The sequence below is a fragment of the Callithrix jacchus genome, chromosome 14 (assembly GCF_049354715.1).
Source record: "Callithrix jacchus isolate 240 chromosome 14, calJac240_pri, whole genome shotgun sequence".
NCBI lineage: Eukaryota > Metazoa > Chordata > Mammalia > Primates > Cebidae > Callithrix > Callithrix jacchus.
The window spans coordinates 69,876,704-69,890,602 of NC_133515.1; the positions used below are offsets into that span (position 1 = coordinate 69,876,704).

Below are 13,899 nucleotides of genomic sequence, written 5' to 3' on the forward strand. Positions count from 1 at the left end.
AAGAAAATAAAAACATAACCATTCCCTTCAAAAATCACCCTGGACCCTGCACATTCTCACCTTTCTCCCTGCCAGCTATCTGGCTCACTGAAGTCTTGACCTCCTGGGCTCAAGTGATCCTCCCACCTCAGCCTTCTAAGGAGCTGGGACTACAGGCACAAGCCCCCACACCTGGCTAATTTTTTTTATTGTCTATAGAGGCATGGTCTCACTATGTTGCCCAGGTTGGTCTTAAAGTCCTGGGCTCAAGCGAACTGCCACGTTGGCCTCCCAAAGTGCTGGGATTACAGGTGTGAGCTACTGCACCCAGCCTCCATCATAATTTTATTGACATAGCACATAATTTTGTTTAACCCAGTAAGAGGCTATATACTATTCTCGATTAGGCAAACTATGGCTCATGGAACAGATTCATTCTCATGCTACCTGTTTTGTAAATAAAGTCTTATTGGATCAGAGCCATACTCATTCATTTAGATATGATCTGAAGATGCTTTCCTGCTACCACCACAATGCTGATCAACAGAGACGATGTGGCCCATCAAGCCTGAAATGTTTATTATCTGACACTTGACAGAGTTTGCTAATCCCTGTTTTAGATTACAGGGGATGTTTGAATGGTCCAGTAGAGATGACAAACTATGATTCTAGCACTAGAGGGGTGAGGCGGGGACTGCAGGAACAAAAGCCACAGGGAGAAGGCAGGCAACAGGTTTCAGAACACAAGTGAAGGAATGGGTCTTGATGAGTGAGGACACTTCATCCACTGTAACAAGGAGCAAAGCAGAAAATGAGTACACATGCAGGAAAAGGATAGCATTTCTACCTCCTACCCATTTTCTTTTTTTAGATGGAGTCTTACTCTGTCACCCAGGCTGGAGTACAATGACACCTCTCAGCTCACTGCAACCTCTGCTTCCCAGGTTCAAGTGATTCTTCTGCCTCAGCCTTCCAAGTAGCTGGGATTCAGGCATGCGCCACCACGCCCAGCTAATTTTTGCATTTTTAGTGGAGATGGAGGTTTCACCATATTGGCCAGGCTGGTCTTGAACTCCGGACCTTAGGTGATCCGCCTGCCTCGGCCTCCCAAAGTGTTGGGATTACAGGTGTGAGCCACCATGCCCAGCCTCCTACCCATTTTTTCTATTAGCTCTGTCTTAATGAAGTGTGAAACAAGCTGAAAGTTTGGGTGGGGAGTAATGGAGCTTTAAGGACAATGGGGAAATTGTAGGGAGTGGAGAAATGAGCATATGAGGACATTTTGTTAGGATGCCTAGGCAGTGTTGTGGTCATGAATTTAATGTGCATGCAGTGAGCAGCACCGTGGTATAATTCTTCATCAGTGTTTGTGGAGTCTGGTGCAAGCACAGAGTGAGTCAGTGGCTGGGTTTAATCATTGTTGGGATTTTGCCAGGCAAGTACAATGGATGGAGAGAGGGGCAGTGGACTTAAGTGTGAAAGGGATGACTAATGATAATGGTGGGTCATGGAATCTAAACTGATGAGAAGGAGAATAATGAACGAGGATGGTGAAAGACAGTGGAGAATGTGGAGGGGTCAATGAATGGATTGAGGGGTCTCAATGAGAACATAGCATTTTTGGAGAATAAGAGAGCCGGAAAGATAGGAGCTCAGAGAGTGGGGTGCCTGCCATCCAGATTCCTGAGGTGGGGCAGTTCCTTGTAATGGCAGGATCTGGGGGTAGGACTGTGGGAGAGGGAGGCTGGTAAAAGTGAGGGAGTCAAGGGGGCCAAGACACTGGGAGGCCACCACGATTGTGACAGTCCATCCTGTGGAGAGGAAGTGAGTCAGGTCCAGCTCCTCAATAACTAGGGGCTCTGAAGGAGAGGAGATTGGTATGGAAGTAGCAATGGGAACAAGACAGCCCCATCTCACCTCAAAGACCCACTGGTTTAGGGGATGCGGGAGATAAAATAACCTCCACCTGAGAGGGTGGCAAGTCCTCAGAGAGAATGGGCTTCAGTTATGTTAAGAGAGGAGAAAGCATGCAGGGAAGTCACTGAAGCAATAGGAGCTGTACTGATTGCCAGTGTGCCTAAGTAGAGGGTTTGGAGGGTTGGGAGATGTGGGCAGGACGTAAGCCAGGTTCGGATGTACATAGCTGTGTTGGGGGAGATCTGGGAAAGGGACTGGGTGGCTTGAGTTCCTGGGATTGACCAGGTTGGTAAGGACATGTAGACATCATGGGATTCAGCTGGGAAAGTCTCCGCAGAGAGCAGGCTGGAAGGACTGGGACCCCAAGATGACCCCAATATCTACTGTAGCTCAACACAGTGTGCTGTCAATACGAATTGGGGGTTGAGAGTCTTCCCTGAGTGTCTGCTGGCATAGGTAGCAAGCAGGGATGAAAGAGCAGTAAGTGGGGGTCTTTGTCAGTTGCCTGGCCCTTCTGCAGAAGGCAGGATGGTCAGGATTGTGGGTTCTCACATAGGAACGTGTGCTAATCAACATCCAACCTGCTTTCATAAAAAACACACAAACTCTTCGCCACAACAGATTTCTCCCTTGAATTCGATGACCCCCATCCAGTTTCCAGCCCATTTACCTGCTTGCATTCAACATAAAACAATTCCAAAGAACTAGGGATGTTGCCACAGTCTGCTGCCTGCCCCACCTATCCCCTAAGATTGCTCTTCTCAAGAACACGCACATCCAGCCACAGAGGCCTCTGTTTCTGAACACAGCAAGTCCACCCCTGACTGCACATCTTTACCCAGGCTCCTCCCTCACGTTCCAGAGCTGGTTCCTTCCCATCCAGTTAGCTCAAATGGCACCTCCTTAGAGGGGCTTTCCCTGAGGAACACATCTAACTTGGCTCCTAAAGTCTCTCTGCTTCATCCCACTGTATTGTTTTCACAGCACTTCTTGCCTTTGGAAATTATAGTTCTTCACTTATTTGTTGACTTGTTTATTTTCCATTTCATTGATCGAGGATGGTGAAAGACAGTGGAGAATGTAAACCCGTGGACTTTTTCACTCAGCTGTCTTTTTCACCGTTAGCATCTAGAACTTTGCCTTGCCCCAACAGGTGCCCAATAATTATCTGTTAGTAAAATTACCCTTTACAATAGAACTCTTTAACTCAAGAACACATAAAGAATCTGTCTGCAACTAGGAATCTCTTGATCCCTCTACTGGGAGCCCCAAGGAGCATGATAAAAATACAAAATATGCAGGGCCCAGGGAAGAAGGTGTGGGTTAGTCAACCACAAGTTAAGAATTAATAGCTAGCACTACAGTACGCAATCGTCAGCTTAAATCTTCCATGGGGGTGGAAATGGTGGCTCTTATTGGTTGCTACCACCTGGAAGTGAATAAGTTTATCAAGTTATTTCCTAAGGGAAGGTCTCAGGGAAGTGTGGCAATAACTATGAAAGCATTGAGCATCTGAAGAGTTTGCTATCGGCATTGGAAAGATGACCCTGCTCTTCTGTGGGCACTGCAGGCAGGTAGACAATCAAAGACAAGGGGCCTGGGTAGCTATATGGCAGAAGAGCCATTTGAACTTGAGGTAGAAGAACATAAGCTCCTGGAGTGGTTTGATCCATGTGGATTGATACTTTCAGTCGCTTAGTTAGTTCATAGATTTAACAGGATCAGGGACCCAGGAACCTTCTCAGAAGCCTGTTACTCATGCCCTGGGAGATCTTTTTTGTTTAAAAACTCTTGAATACTGTTTGCCTTCCCCTTTTTCTCATTTCAGAGAGGGTCAGCAGGCCAGGGCTGGGGGATCAAGGCAGCCAGGGGTATTTCACCCAGATCCAGGCAACATGGCTCTATACATCTGCAACTGAGCTTTGAGAATTCTCTCTCTCTCTCTCTCGTTCGCTCTCACTCTCGCTCTTGCTCTTGCTCTCACTCTCCCTCCCTCCCTCCCTCCCTCCTTCCTCTATCCCTCTCCCCTACCCCATCTCCTTGGCTTCACAGGACCCAGTAACTGAACCTGGAGACCCCACCTTCCTAGGACCCTCTCCCTAGAAATCTCTTTTCTCATGAATTAGATCTCAGGTTAATTCTCCCCATTCACTCTCTGAGCTGAGCTTATTGGTCAGGAAATCTAAGACCCAGGCAGGAGGCCTGGTTATGCCTCAGACAATGACAGGATCTATGAAAGCAACAGACACATTTCCTAGTAGGGCATGGGCTTGGTCAAACCACCGGTACAGGGACAGTGAACCAAACTGGCCCATGACTCTGGAGCAAGACGGTGGGGGTAGAGCTGCCATCCTCCTACAGGCCAGGCCACAGATACAATGCTTCAAGCCCCAATTATTCCCCCTCTCACAAAGCTAAAGCCAAGAAGCAGTTCTTCCTCCCCTGCCTCCATCTTGCCTGGGGCAAGAGAAAGCATTGGTGGAGTGAGTTAGGATTCAGAGATGTTGTTTCTAGTTCTGGCTCCTTCATTCCCTTATTCATCCATTTGGCAAACATGTACTGAGTACTTACCACAAGCCAGGCCCTGTGCTGAACTCCCTGTTTCACAGTCAGAGAAACAGGCACAGTCCCGCTGTGACCAGAAGCAGCACAGGCTCTTTCCAGGCCTCAGTTTCCTCCTTTGTAGAATGGGATGCTTGAACTGGATCAGTGGTTCTCAACGTTTAGCCTGCATCAGAATCATCTGGAGAGTTTGTTAAAACGCAGCTTGCCGGGCGCTACCCCCAGAGCCTCTGATTCAGTAGGCCTGAGAATATGCATTTCTAACAAGTTCTCAGGTGTTGCTGATGCTTCTGGCCCAGGAATATGCTTTGAGAACTACTGAACTAGATGATCTCTCAGACCCCTTTCAGCTGTGACAGTTTGTGATGCAGACCGATGGGCAGTTGCTGGAGTAGCCCACGCAGAAAGGGACTGTGGTGAACCAGGCTGGATGTGGAAAAGTCCCGTGAGTTTCCCAAGCTTAGGGGCAAATGGATCAGAGATAAACCCCAACAGAGCCACTAAAGCATTCGCCTCATTATTTTTTTACAAAATGATTAAAAAGTAATTCCCCAACATGAAAGTTCAATCAGATGCTGGAGAAATTACTTCAACTTTCCATAGGGGAAAACAAGGCTCCACTAAAAAGCTACAAGGGTATTGATGTCTATTAAATATTTGCTTTTCTCCCTAGCCCACACTAGACTGAGTAATTTGTATTTGGCAGAAACCAGCTGCAATTACATTAGTCAATCCAAAAGCCCAACTTGCTCATACAAAATGCAAACAAATTAGTTAAAATGGCCTAATTAGTGGACTGTAAAAATACAAACTGAGGCTGGCAGCCTGATGTGTATTAGACAAGAGCACTGTCTCCCCACACAGGGAGGCCTGGAGCCGAGCAGACCACGGGACCCAGCTCACACCTGACTGCGGGGCTTTGGACCTTCCATAGCCAGCGATGATGCAGCTGAACCCTGTGGTTTTGCCTTGGGTAACACCGTCTTCTCCTGGCCCAAGTCATGGCCCTCGCTTTGGCCAAGTGGGTATAATGGAAAGAATGTGGGGTTTAGATCCAGAACCTGAGCTTGAATCTCAGCCCCAGTTCACCAACTACTGCTTTATTAAATAATATAACCTGTCTCGAAAGGTAGTTGTAAGGATTCGCGATATAGATGCGTGTGCCTGGTACACAGCAGTTGTTGGGTTATTAGTTTAGGTCTGGTTTTCCTGTGCCTTACAGCACCAGAGTGGCCTTATAAGTCAGGATTCTGACTCTGATTGGGGACACCAGAGAACCATTTTTTAAGATTGAGGGCGTCTGGGATCATGACTCTCAGAACGTTGACCATGGTGAGTGCATTGTGTTCCGGGGATGTATATGCGATGTGACTCACACAACTCATCTGTGCTGCATCCCAGTGGGCTACAGGCTGCAGCCTCCTAGATATGTGGGTTATAGCATCAGAGAACTGGAAAGGAAGGATCACAGACATCCCCCAGGCTGGGGGTTCGAGCCCTCAGAGCTCTCGCCATGCACCAGAATCCACTGGGGAGCTTATAAAAAATACCAGAGCCAGCGCCACTCACCCAGAGATTCTGATTCAACCAGCCTGGAAGGGGCCCAGGCGACAGTGCATTTGAATGTCTCCCAGGTGATTGTAAATGAAGTGATGTTTAAGAATTATTCCTCTATCTGAATGCTTTGTTTTTATGGAGAAAGAGGATAAAAGTAAACAACAACAACAAAACAAATCAGCAAAACAACTGCAACTCAGAGATTTAGAGGGATGTGAATTCTTTTAAGTCACAAAGAATTAGATTTTCCTGACTTCACTCCTGATTCAAATTGTTGGATCAGACCATTGGGTCTGATAGGAAGGAATATTTGCAGGATGCCAGGAGAGAACCGGGGCTTTCTGCCAGGCTCCCCAAGGAGGCTAGGCTTTGGTGACAATCAGCATCTTGGTTTTTCTTTGTTTTTTGTCTTCTGGTTTTGTTTTGAGACAGAGTCTCACTTTGTTGCAGGCTGGAGTGCAGTGTAGTGACCTTGGCTCGTTGCAACTTCTGCCGCCTTCCAGGTTCAATTGATTCTCATGTCTCAGCCTCACAAGTAGTGGGGACTACAGGCACACACCACCACATCCAGCTAATTTTTTGTATTTTTGGTACAGATAGGGTTTAGGCATCATGCTAGGCTGGTCTCAAACTCCTGAACTCAGGAAATCTGCCCACCTCGGCCTCCCAAAGTGCTAAGATGACAGGCATGAGCTACCAAGCCTGGCCAACATCCTGTACTTTATAAACCTTCCCAGCAAAGCACATTTCCAGCTCAATTATAGTTATAACATCAGCCAGATTGAGACTGGGAATCCCAGGGAAGTGTTGCAATTTGTTTCAAGATCACCTTGCTAATCAGTGTCAGACACAAGATAGGTGCCCAGGGGAATGGGTGTTAAACAAATAGCCTCCATCAACTCTGACCACCAGACATTCTGAATTATGTCAGGGTGATCCCCACCCATTTGTGGATTCCCTCCAAGAGCAGACGGTAAAGTTGCACCCTTCTTTAGGGAGGACCAGAGATAGATGTTTTCTTGAGTGTAGCAAAGAGATGTTTAGCTTCCTTAACGTGGAACCCTTATCTCAAAAAAGGAATCTCACCCTTTAAGGATTGTGCCTCATTTATATTTGTATTCTGCATTTAGTGAGTGTTCTTCTGAGTCATTCTGCCTCTACTCTCATGGGCCTCTGCTGGCTCCCACAGAGAGGGGCACCTGGGCCCAGAGAGGCCAAGACACAGGTGGAATCTAAGGGCCCCTCTCCCTGAAGGAAGAGCAAGAGGGTTCTACTTCTCTTCCCATTTTTCAAGTTCAGGCTCTCCTTATGTCCATCCTTGCCACTCCAATTCCCAGAACCAAAATCTTTGGGAACATGAAAATACAGTGTGGGCTTCCATAATTTCACCACTACTTATGCTCCAACCCCTCTAAGTGCTCTTAGACACAATTCACTCTCAGACACAGTTATCTCAGATTGTGGCAAGGACTCAGGCTGAGGTCAGATCCCTGGCTTTGCCCACCTCCTTGAGTCAGATGCTTAGCTCATTTCTAATATGATCATTTCAAGTTAGAATTTTTCTCCTAAGAACTGCCTTGGCTGTGTCCCACAATTTTTAAAATGTAGAAGTTTATCTTTCAGGATTTTCTAATTTTCTTTAGTGATAGTCTGTTGGTAGAAAAATTAGTTTGTCTGGAAATGCATTGAAATGTATTTTTTCTAAGTATAGACTTGAAGGTTGCCAAGTGTTTTCTTTCAGCACATTGAAGGTATTTTTTCCACTATCTTCTGGCTTCCGTTGTTGCTATGGGGAAGGCAGTCACTACTCTAATTATCATTCCTTTGAAAATAACATTTTTTCCCCTCTGGCTGCTTTTTTTCTTTTTCTTTTTCTTTTTTTTTGAGACAGAGTCTCACGCTGTCACCCAGGCTGGAGTGCAGTGGTACAATCTTGGCTCACTGCAACCTCTGCCTCCTGGGTTCAAGCAATTCTCCTGTCTCAGCCTCCCAAGTAGCTGGGATTACAGTTATGCACCAGCATGCCCAGCTAATTTTGTATTTTTAGTAGAGATGGGATTTCACCATGTTGGGCAGGCTGGTCTTAAACTCTTGACCTGAGGTGGTCTTCCTGTCCCAGCCTCCCAAAGTGTGGGGATTACAGGCATAAGCCACTGTGCCCAGCCTCCTCTGGTTGTTTTTGAGATTTTCTCTTTGTCTTTTGTGTTCTGCAGTTGCACATGTGTATGGGCATGTGCATGGCTCCTGAACTGAAAACATCAGCAGTAGGTTCAAATTGATAGAAAAACCAGACATGGACATCACACAGATAATTCAGATGAGGTTTGCTTATTTATATGATACAGATAGGAGTCAGCATAGTGAGGGTACACAGCAGAGAAAGACAGAGGTGTAAGCTTCTGTGATATGGTTTGGCTCTATGTCCTCACCTAAATCTCATGTTGAATTGTAATTCCCTGTGTTTAGGGAAGGACCTGGTGGGAGGTGGTTGGATCACGTGGGCAGATTTCTCTCTTGCTGTTCTCATGAAAGGGAGTGAGTTCTCACAAGATCTGATAGTTCAAAAGTGTGTGGCACTTCCCCTGCCCCTCCTGCAGCCATGTGAAGACACTGCTTCCTTCCCCTTTGCCCTTCCACCATGATTGTAAGTTTCCTGAGGCCTCCCAGTCATGCTTCCTGTTAAGCCTATGGAACTGTGAGTCATTAAACCTCTTTCCTTCATAAATTTCGCAGTCCCAGGTAGATCTTTACAGCAATGTGAGAACAGACTACTAATACATTTCAGATCCGAACTTTTACAAAGGAGTACACTGTTGCAGATGACGATTTCTAAGTGAGCAAAGGTCATATCAGACTTTCTAGAAAAACATCTTCCCCTTCTAAGACCAATTTTGTGTACAATCTTGGTGCCATACAATATGTAATATGACCACAAAGTTCAGTACAGTATAATATAGTCTTCCTGTGCCTGAACACAATTCTTATTAATCATTCCCAGCCTGGTCTTAAACTTGTGATATGGGACTAGAACAAGGTCAAAACCAAAATATCTCTGTAAGTCATACTAACTTATAGGGCCTACTCTGCCAACTAATTTTATATTTCATTTATCCTTCTTGGCATTTTGGAGCCTTTTAGAATCTGTGAAAAATTCTCATTTTTAAAACACTACCTCTGCCCTATTCTTCTTCCCCTCTCCTCTGTAATTTTCTTGAGATGCAGGTAAGATATGTTCACTCTATCCTACATGTTTCTTAACAGTTCTTTCACATTTTCCCTCTCTTTGTCTTTCTGAGCTGCATTCTGGATTTTTTTTTCATATCTATATTCTAGTTTATTCTCCTTTCAGTTATATTCAATCTTCTGTTGAAGCCATCTATTGAGTTTTTAATTTTTTTGGGGGGGTGGGATGGACTTTCACTCGTCACCCAGGCTGGAATGCAATGGTGCAATCTCGGCTCACTGCAACCTCCCACTCCTGGGGTTCAAGCGATTCTCCTGCCTCAGCCTCCCGAGTAGCTGGGATTACAGGCATGCGGCACCACACCCAACTAATTCTGTATCTTTAGTAGAGACAGGATTTCTCCGTGTTGGTCAGGCTGGTCTCGAACTCCTGACCTCAGGTGATCTACCCTCCTCAGCCTCCCAAAGTGCTGGGATTACAGGCATGAGCCACCATGCCCAGCTTGAGTTTTTAATTGCAATGATTATATTTTTGACAGGTGAAAGCTCTGTTTCAATCCTTTTCCAATCTCCTTTGGCATTTCTATTCTTCATAGTCGTAGTTTTAATTCTTTTATTTCTTTAAATGTATTTTAAACATATTTTATATTTACATCTGATACTTTCAATATCTGACATTATTGTGGATCCAGTTCTGCTGTCTGCTGGCTCTCTTGCTCATGGTGCTTTGTTTCCTTGAGTGCTTTAGGATATATGACTATGAGTTTATATCTTTGAAATTTTATCTGTGGGAACTCTTTGAGAATTGGATTAAAGTTCCTTCAGAGAGATAGCACCTTATTCCCTAAGTGCATGGGGTTACTATTAACTCACAGATTCACTCTCTCAAATTCTTAATTTGAGGTCTCTCAGACCCAGGGAGTGTGAATTTGAATGCAAACTCATGGAGGAGCTAATTTATGGTTATAAATTCTCAGATTAATTCTCTTCCTCTATGTAGGGTCAAAGTCAGATAGACCTGATTTTCCCTACAGTCCCCATTGCAAGATTACAGTCTGGGGGTTATTTCTCATTCATCTTTACACTGATGGTACAATAACTTTGGATGTCAGCTGTATTTTTATTTATTTACTTTTATTTATTTGAGACAGGGTTTTTTTTTTTTGTTTGTTTGTTTGTTTGTTTGTTTGTTTGTTTTTAAGACAGAGTTTCGCTCTTGTTACCCAGGCTGGAGTGCAATGGTGCAATCTCAGCTCACTGCAACCTCCGCCTGCCAGGTTCAATTGACTTCTGGATTCAAGTGATTCTCCTGTCTCAGCCTCACTAGGAGCTAGTAGGTAGGATTTCAGGCACCCACCACCATGCCTAGCTAATTTTTTTTATTTTTAGTAGAGATGGGGTTTCACTCTGTTGGCCAGGCTGATCTTGAACTCCTGACCTCAGGTGATCCACCCACCTTAGCCTCCCAAAGTGTTGGGATTACAGGCATGAGCCACCATGCCTGGCCAACAGAGCCCTGCCTTATCCCTCAGGCTGGAGTGCAGTGACACTAACATGGCACACTGAAGCCTCCACCTCCCGGGCTCAAATGATCCTCCCTTTTCAGCCTCCCAAGTAGCCGCAACTACAGGTGCATGCCACCAAGTCTGGCTAATTTTTGTATTTTTTGTAGAGAAGGGAGTCTCTTGTGTTTTACCCAGGCTGGTCTCAAACTGCTGAGCTCAAGCTATCTGCCCACCTCTGCCTCCCAATATTCTGAGATTATAGGTATGAGCCACCACGCCTGGCCAGTGTCAGCTTTATGGATAGGGGATCTCAGCTATACTCCCCACCTTGGGTACATACTAGGCTTTTTCTCCTTTCTCTCTGGCCTTTTGAACTTATGAAAACTAAAATTAAAGTTTACCTGATTTGGAAAATATCCTCAAGACCAAAGTGAACTTCAGTGCTTTGCTTATTTTTGTGGATTTTCACCTTCATCTAGTTCTGAGTATTTCTTAGTTTCTAATTTATTAGTACATTTAAGAATGTTCTTTCACCTACTGTGTTTCTGACCCTGGGCAAACAATTGATCTCTCCAAACGTCAGTCTTCTCACCTACAAACTTGTCTATTTTGGGCTGGGCGCAGTAGCTCATGCCTGTAATCCCAGCACTTTGGGAGGCCAAGGCAGGCGGATCACAAGATCAAGAGATCGAGACCATGCTGGCCAACATGGTGAAACCCTGTCTCTACTAAACATACAAAAATTAGCCAGGCACAGCTACTCAGGAGGCTGAGGCAGGAGAATTGCTTGAACCCAGGAGGTGGAGGTTACAGTGAGCCAAGATTACGCCACTGCACTCCAGCCAGGCGACAGAGTGAGAGTCTGTCTCAAAAAAAAATTGTCGTTTTTGGAGGGTCATTTGAGGATCAACTGAAAAGCTCCACATGAAAGATCTTTTAAACTAAAAAGTATACCAATACTAGAGCTTTTTGCAAAACCGTATCAAGTTAAAATATATTTTCTCCTTCATTAAGGTGATTGAAGAAAACTAGCAAAGGCGGTTTATAATGCAGGTCAATATTCAGCTATTCTCTCAACAAGCATTTGTCAACCACCTTCTGCAAGGCACTTCCCTAGCCTGCAGCTACTTGGTTCAACTGTTTCCAGAGGTGTTGAATTCAAGACAAAATTACAGTTTATTTAAACTACAAATAAAAATGTTGTGCTGTTTGCTTATACAGATTTTTTGACATAAAACACACATTTTCTAGCATATCCCATTTTCCTTGCTGGTTAAAAAAGTCTTAGTTTCTTTAGCATTTTTAAACAGTCTAGACGGTGAGTTAGGAAACCTATGTTCTAATTCCCCTCTCCACCACCTGGGTATCTAAACTTGGGAAAGTCACACCCCTCAGCTCCAAAGACCACACATCCCCTTCCTATAAAACAGAAATACCAATCACAGGAGTATTATCAGAGTCAGGTGAGTTAATGCAGATGAGAATATTGTGGACATTTGAAAACTTTCTACGATTTGAGGGAAGGGAATTATTATTGCCCAGTATTATAAATGATTTATTCTTCACTGGGCATGGTGGCTCATGCCTGTAATCCCAGCATTTTGTGAGGCCAAGGCAAGCAGAGTACCTGAGGTCAGGAGTTCAAGACCAGCCTAGCCAATATAATAAACCCCATCTCTACTAAAAAAAAAAAAAAAAAAAAAAATTAGCCAGGCATGGTGGTGTGAACCTGTAATCTCAGCTATTCAGGAGGCTGAGGCAGGAGAATTGCTTTAACCCAGGAGGCGGAGGTTGTGGTAAGCCGAGATCACACAACTGCATACCAGTCTGGGCGAAACAGCAAAACTCTGTCAAAAAGAAGAAAGAAAGAGAAGGAAGGAAGGAAGGAAAGAAGGGAAGGAGGGAGGAAGGAAGGAGAGAGAGAGAAAAAGAAGGAAAGAAAAGGAAGGAAGGAAGGAAGGAGGGAGGGAGGGAGGGAGGGAGGGAGGGAGGGAGGGAGAAAAAGAAGAGAGAAAGAAAGAAATGATTTATTCTTAACCTCTCCCCCACTCATGATATCCCAGGCTAGAAAAAAAAATATGCAGGGATTATTCTCTTGGAAAACACAGTCTGAGAATGCTCAAAACTCTGTGTCATCGCAGGACGCATCCCTGTGTGGCTGCAGGCTCCTGGTTTCAGGAAAGCAGCACATTCCTGCCATCTCTGGTTGCAGCAGCACCTGTGTCCTTGCTTCCCCTTAGCTGGGCTGCCCGCTTTTTTGGGGCTTTAGCTCCCTGGAGAGGAGAGCGGTCCTCCCATCGTGCTGAGGAGACCTGCCCCTCTGTGCTGGGTGCAGAGTGCCAGGGCTGGCTGCTCTGCAAAGGGCTAAGGCATCAGGGGTCAGTGTCAGGACGTGCTGACTGCAGAGGACACAGTGACAGGCTGAGCTGGGGCAGTAATTAGACAGTGAGAGCTTCCTCCAGCAAGCTACAATCAATAGGTCCGCTTACCGAGGAAAAAGATGAAAGTAAAGCAGATGGCGGAAGATAATAACATCTCCCACTTAACTCGCATTTTCACTTGTCAAAGTACTTTCACCACCATTTTCTCATTTGGTCCTCAGAACCTCTTTGCTCAGATCCTGTGCTGGAGCTAGCTGTCCGATTTTACAGGCAAGAAAGCTGAGGCACAGACTGGCTGCTGGCTTTCTCGCTGTAGCAGCTGGGACACACATTTCCATTCTCTTTGCGCTGGCCTTCCTATCATTCGCATCTCAGAGAGTGTGAACACACTAAATAATTTAACAAATTTTTTAGTGTACCTACTACGTACCAGTCATTTGTGGATACAGCAGTGAGTGAGACAAAGCCCTAATCTTGTAGTGGTTAACCCTTTTCTTTTCTCTTCTTTCCTTCTTTCTGTTGTTGTTTTGTTTGTTTGTTAGTTTGTTTTTAAGACAGTGTCTCACTCTGTTGCTCAGGCTGGAGTGCAGTGATACAGTCTCTGCTCAGTGCAGCCTCAACCTCCTGGGCTCAACCAGTCCTCCCACCTCAGCCTCCTGAGTAGCTGGAACTACAGGCATGCACCACCACGTCTGATTAATCTTTGTATTTTTTTGTAGAGGTGGGGTTTCACTATGACATCCAGGCTGGTCTAGAACTCCTGAGCTCAAGTGGTCCACCAGCCTCTGCCTCCCAAAGTGCTGGGACTGTGGATG

The 13,899-nt window shown here is 45.3% G+C and overlaps 1 protein-coding gene across 1 annotated transcript in view; it reads right to left on the bottom strand.

The window, feature by feature from the left end:
* CAMKMT (calmodulin-lysine N-methyltransferase) overlaps positions 1-13,899 on the bottom strand; it is a 569,210-nt gene that overhangs the window by 10,672 nt on the left and 544,639 nt on the right. The gene's annotated exons all lie outside the window — the stretch shown is intronic.